Source organism: Camarhynchus parvulus, chromosome 4 (genome assembly GCF_901933205.1).
Source record: "Camarhynchus parvulus chromosome 4, STF_HiC, whole genome shotgun sequence".
NCBI classification, from domain to species: domain Eukaryota; kingdom Metazoa; phylum Chordata; class Aves; order Passeriformes; family Thraupidae; genus Camarhynchus; species Camarhynchus parvulus.
This window is the reverse complement of record NC_044574.1, coordinates 70,882,303-70,889,042: the sequence shown is the minus strand read 5'-3', so window position 1 is coordinate 70,889,042 and position 6,740 is coordinate 70,882,303.

Sequence of the window (6,740 nt, the reverse complement as noted above, 5' to 3'; positions counted from 1 at the left end):
AAGTATCGGATTCTCCCTCACCTTTCCTGGAATATTCTTTGAAGAGATCACAAATTATGCATTCCATAATGTGGTATATAATCTCTTCATATGGGAGCCATGTGTCCGGAGAAAATGTAAAGCAGATCCCTTCTGTGTGAAGCCCATAAATGACCTCATTCATCAAAAATTCAAGCACAGCCACGTCCTAACCTGCCTCACAGAGGCAGCAATTTTATTGTACTCTATATTCCTCCTCCATCCCCCTCCAGTGGCACGAAATAATAATTTAGATGCAAGAAAACACAATGTGTATGAGGAAATTATTTTCAAGAATGCTTCCTTCAAAACACTTTTGACAAACAAATGGTTGTGCTTCCACACTGGTGGTCTCCAAGGCAGCACCAAGCAGGATATTGGAATATCTGCTTTGCAGGACAGAGAGGCTGAAGGTGGGAGGACAAACATTTCTGCTGTGCAGAGACCCCTCAGTCACCTTCAGTCCAAGGAACTCAATGCAACACCAAAATGGCATTCACACATTCACACATTGAACTGGACAAGATCAATTCTTGCTGGATTTCTGCCATCACAATGTGAAAGGACTTTCAACGTACATGAGAACTGCAGGAGCTGAATCCAGTCCAAGAGTAAGAAGCAGGCACTTGTAAACTCTGTGCCAATCTTAGTTTTTCCAGTGAACTATGAAATACAGATGGTGAGGCTTCTCTTCCAACAAAGCTAAAACGTCTATGCTGGCTTATTCATAAAGCTGAGATAATTAAGCAAAAATTCCACTTATATTTCAGCCACTACTTTTCTTGTAAAGCCTGCTGAGAAATATAACATACCCCAGAGTGGAAAAAAAAAAAACCAACAGTGAAAAATATGCTTCTTTAAAGCTGCACTCTTCACTTAAAAGAAAACTGTTGGAGAGTATAAAACTAATTCAGTGTACTATCACAAGTATAAGAGAAGAGTAAACTTTAATTATCTCACTGTTATAGTTTTCAATGAAGGTTTAATAGCAATCAGTTCCAAATGACAGCAGTTTGAAGTCTTTCAATGCTGAACTTAGGATAAGGAAATATAAAATCTGTTTGATTCCAAGGGAAAGAAGATATTTTTAAACAAAACCACAGGCATAAAATACCCTGCATAGCCACAAGTTGAATATTTCTGAAATAAAATAATAATTAAAAAGGCATGCATAAAACAAAATAATCTAAATACAACTGCCTTAATCATGTACTTTATGTATTTATCATTAGTAACCTAAGGTTTGCTTATTAACTTCAAGAAAAACAATATGTTCTTTTCCAGCACCTCTTTTGAGGAAGTCAAACTTCTTGCATTTGAGCTTTAACATATTTGGAAAACAGATCAGATCATGGTGTCAGATAAAATCTTTCCTCATCAAAAAGCACCTGACATTCCAAATTAACTTTGTTTCAGATTACAGCAACTCAGCATTCAGTGCTGAATTTTGAGTTGAACAGAACATTATTAACAAATCACCAACATATGACAAATCAAACAAGCACAGAATTAAGTATCTTGTTAATCCGACAGAGGAGCGTCCATTAAGAAAGGTTAAAACCTGTAAAAGGAACTAGGCAAACCCGTCAAGGCCTGACTGTTTACCAAAAACATAGCCTTCAGCAAACCTAAAACAAGTATTGAAGGTGACTCACGCTCAACAGCCGCGGTATCCCAACCGTGCAAAGGCAGCGCAATCAATTGTCCCATAAATCGAGACCAGTATGAATGGCTAAACGAGGTCTTAACTGTCTCCTACAGGCAATCAGTGAAATTGATCTCCCTGTACAAAAGCAGGGATAAACCCATAAGATGAGAAGACCCTGTGGAACTTCAAAACCAGCAACCACCTTAAAACACACACTCACCCACCGGGCTCACTGACACAAAAGCTACTGGTCTGCGTTTTTCGGTTGGGGCGACCTTGGAGCCTCATCACTTTAATGCCAAAACAAGATTTTTTATTTTTGTTTTTTTGTACAGTGGGTGTGTGGTGACCTTGGAATGTGCTTTCTTGCACGATGTCGCACCATCACTGGAACACGGCGAGGATAGTGGAGAGCAGGCCTAAGATGAGGAGTCGAGGAGCCTGCTGGCTTCCTACTTACAAGCAAGTGAGCAAGGCTGAAACTGTTCTGAAATCTCACTGTCAGCATATTTTGGTATTAACAGACATCTCTTGTTGAAGACATTCTGATTTCCCTCCTCATTCCTCTCTTGATTTTACATCAGATGAAGAAGTATGTCACTGAGTTAGTCAGATCAGTAAAAGCAACTTTGTTTTGAAGGAAGTGAATGTCTCTAAAATCAGAATGAAATATCTTATCTTCCTTCACATCATGTAGGCTTCTAAAAGACAGAGAAGCTGCAGGAACCTCCATTGTTTAGCCAGCCTACCTGCAAAATCTATTAGGAAGCAAATGTTGCCATTTTTGCAGGTGACAGAATTATAAACATGTGAGAAGTGAGCTATTTTGCCCTGCTTTACTGTAAACAGATTCTTATTTACCTTTTGATATGAAATCATTTGGAACTGAAAGATGGAAGAGTTTCACTCAGCTTGGCTATGGTGCACTAGCTGAGATGTGATTATGAGTAGGAGAAAACCAGGGGAGAATTATATAGGAATATGTTCTCCTCCTTCATATTTTGGAAGTTTTACTCTGCTTTTATTATACTTGAATGCGCACTTGCAGTGCTGTGCTGAGCAGTTTCATTTGAATATTCCATAGATGGTGTTACCTCTCAAAGTATCACCAAGGATTTTGCTATTATTAAGACACTAGAAAAGGGTTCAGTATGATTTCAGACAGCTGGTTGGGAAAAGCAAAAGGAAATTTAATTTTAACTCCTCCCATTACTGTCTCTTTCCCAAATGGTTTGATCTTAATGAAATGGTTGGAGTTGTCCTCCTAAATCATATGCTGGAGACAATGTCATAAGGTCAAATGAGAATCGTGATAGGAAAAAACCTTTCTTCCACTCAACTCCCTCTGTGCAACACACAGACCCACCTGGTACCTCAGCTCTGCTGCAGCACTTGGTGGAAAGAGCGGGGTGTGCTTTCAGATGGCAGAATAGCAAAGATTCAGCACAGCCCATCAGAATTCCCCTTACAGAGCCACTGCTGGAGTGCAGAAGACAGACACACAAGCAGCACTGCCCTCCTCTGAAAAGGAAGCAGTCAAGGAAAAGGCAGAGAACCAACAGGCAGTGAAAATCAGGGACAAGAAGTGGATATCCATGACACCAGCTGCACCTATGTAGCAGGAAAACTCTTCCTAGAGTGGGGGCAAAATCCCTTGAACAATGCCCTCTCTGCAAAGCTAACTGTGCTGGATGGAGGAGGGTGTGTTACGCTGCTTTTGGTGAGCAATAAGATGCTAAGCTGATACTGCTGGCCCAGACACATATGATCGACAGAAAATCACTTTATATTGCCATTATATACCTGTATCTATATCTATCTATATATCTTGTATATATACACATACATGTACACACTTAAAAATATCTAAGAGTGATATGTTATGTATATGTATCACTACAAAAACCCAGTCCCACCATTTAACAGAAAGGTTTCCTAACAACCCGCTTCTCAGAGTGTAAGTGGAGATTGCTCCCCTGAGTGGGGACACCCCTCAAAGTCACCCCATGAGGCTGAGTGAAAGAGATTGTCATGGGTGAGCAACATCAATCTGTTCTTAAAAACTGGTTTGCTAGCTTTAATATGATTGCTTCAACATTGCTTCAAAAATAGTGCACTATACTTCTAGTTATAGCTACCTATACTGTGTGGTAAATAATCCTGATTAAGATCGTCTAGATAATTATTAATTATTGTAATAAATCATTTATTTTTATATAAATTTGGTTTGCCACCCTTCATCCTGCTGGACAAAGTTGGATAACGTCTCAGTTACATCTGTATAATCCTTTGGACATAAACGATTGACAAAGTCTGGGGCCAAGATTGGCTCCAACTGCAAGTAGGCTCCTCTCTGAGAAGGAGTTTAGAAATCAAGAGGGTCCTTTCCACACCTTGTGATACAAGAGAATTGTGTGAAGCCAGATCCTGAATCTACTGGAGTTAAGGATTCTAAATTCAGACTTTACAAGACTCTAGACTTTGTTCTTGCTTGAAACGTTTGAAAAGACACTGGAATATACAAAAGAGAGAAATACCTTTAAAATTACATAATCTTCTTTTTTTTCCCTAATAGAAAGAAATCTCAGGTAAGAGAGAACAGCCCTGTAGGGTTCACTGCTGCTCTATAACTATTACTTATGCCCACTTCTGTTTAAGAATTTGAGAAGGGTGTGACAGAGAACTGGCAGCAGTTATTCTTTTTTAAAACAGCAGTACACAATTTCATTGCACTAAAGATCCTGATAGATTTTAAACACACCACATTCATATATATTTCTTAACGTACTTCCTTGCCAGACAAGTTTTCTTCAACTCTTATGAGGACCTCAGAAAGAGTTACACAGTCTTCATGAATGTTTTAAGGAGAGGAGAAATGCCAGGAAAGGTAACGTAATTAGGTCCTTGGTGTGAAATTACCTGCTAGACTGCAAGAATGGGAAAAAAAAGGAAAAAGTTTCTAGACAAAATTAATTGTCTCATATGCAGGATATAATCTCATAGCACCAGGTGACAGAAGACCTGAAGCCAGTGAGAGTGAAGAATATAATGATCATAACTGTTAATGCCACGTCCATGAAACAGAAGGCAGAGAAATCACTGCCTTAATAACAGCTTCCTCTAAGGAGGAACAATCAATATCCAACTACACCACATGTCAATTATCTCCTTAATTATCCTACATGTGTCACTACAAACACCTTCAAAGGGCTGCAAACAAATTTTTGCCAGTGGTTTTCCTCAGCAAACAGATCTGTCTACAATTACGATGCATTTCCCCGTTTTCACTGCTTTGTGAATCTAATTGTTAAATTTTCTCTCAGGTGACTGCTTCTAAATTTTTCTCTCCTCCATAGCTAAGAGAAAAGTCTTCATTACTTACACTTGATAACTAAACAAGCATCTACACCCTACTGTCTGTTAAATACATGTCTTGGTTTACAAGACAGGTGTCTGCTGGGGAAGGCAGAAAAGCCTCCCTTGGAATGGAGAATGTAAACCCCCTGCCTCCGAATTATTAGCATTTTGAAATGAAGGGGCTCTCGGGCAAAGAGATGGGAACAGGAATAACAGTTCTCTACTAGTGTGTATAATAAAGCAAACAAACAACAACAGCTGCGGCCTCGGTAACCAACAGAAGCAGGAGCCCGGCGCCGCCTTTGGCTGCGGCACGCTCCGCTCCGGTGCAGTTCCGGGCACGGCCGGCAGGGGCGCTGGCGGCTCCCGCTGGGCAGGGCGGGGGCGGGGATCCCCGCGGGGCTGCAGGGGGCGCTGTGGCGCCGGCTCAGGGAGGGCGCGGCAATGGCGGCGGGGCCCAGACGGGAAGGGCTGCAAGAGAGGCTTTGCTCCACAAACCCCTGGGGCAGCTGGTCTCGGTGCCCTTAGCAGGACTCTCAGAAGCAGCAGGCTGTAACAGCAGGCTGAGCAGAAATCCCGGGGTAGTGGATGAGAATGTATCACAACTCTACGGCAATAACTGGAACCTGCGGGGTGTCCTGGCAGGGCAGGGGGATGTGGGCCCAGTAACAGAAGAAATGTTCCCTGCTGGGTTATGGCGGTGGCAGTGAACTCCTTCCCCAAAACACAGGTCAGACTGTCCTCCTACGAAGCCCAGCAGCGAGAGAGAGGCTGCCCCCAACTCCATCTCTTTTCATCTGCCCCCCTCCCCGAGAGAGAACTCCCCAAAACCAAAGGAGTTCCCCTCCCCTCCATCTCAAGCACCCAGCCATCAGTGCTTCTTAGCTACTCGATGGGGAAAAATTCCACACGTAACAAGGAAAAACAGAAAAAACCCAACCCCCAACAGTACAACGCCACATATTGATCCATAATTGAATTAAATGAGCACTGCTTTGTTTGTACAGATAAGCAGAACAGAGAATTCTTATGAGAAAAGCAGAAAATATTTTTTAAAGCTATGAGAAAAACAGTTAAAAGTGGCCACTCAGGACACATTGCAGCTTCAGAAAACACTTCTGCATTGCTAAACTGAAAATAATGCTTTCACAGATGTCTGCACAGGTCCCATGAATTTTTGGGTATGCAGACTCAGGCTATTCTGTGCATGGAGAATGAACAAAACAAAGGCTGCAGCAACGCGTCTGTTATAGATGAATAATGTGATAGTTGGCTCTCACAATTAAGAGACAGATATTATGTGTATGTTAAGAGAATATGTCCTCTCATATTCTCTTAACCTCCCCCTTGTAATAGCCTTGGTAGTCACTCGGGGATTTGTTACTAAGAGGCGTGACATGGCAACACCTGGCCTCCAACCAAGATGTAAAAAAGTGATCTCCACCAATGGACAGCAGAGGAGCAATTTATTGACAAAACTTTGGGAGGCACAAGGGTATAAAAGGCAGAGCACCCGTTTTGTAGATAAGCACATGGCTGCTGGTCACAGAGACTCCCAGCACCGTAATTTTTCCTTATTCAGCCTTTTGTTGTATTTTTTGTTAAGGTTCAAAAAACCTTTGAAATTTTAAAAGCGAGTGTCGTTTCTCACAATGTCCAATACATTTTGTGGAAGCTACCTTAAAGATGCCACTTCTGGAATTCAATGCACAGACCA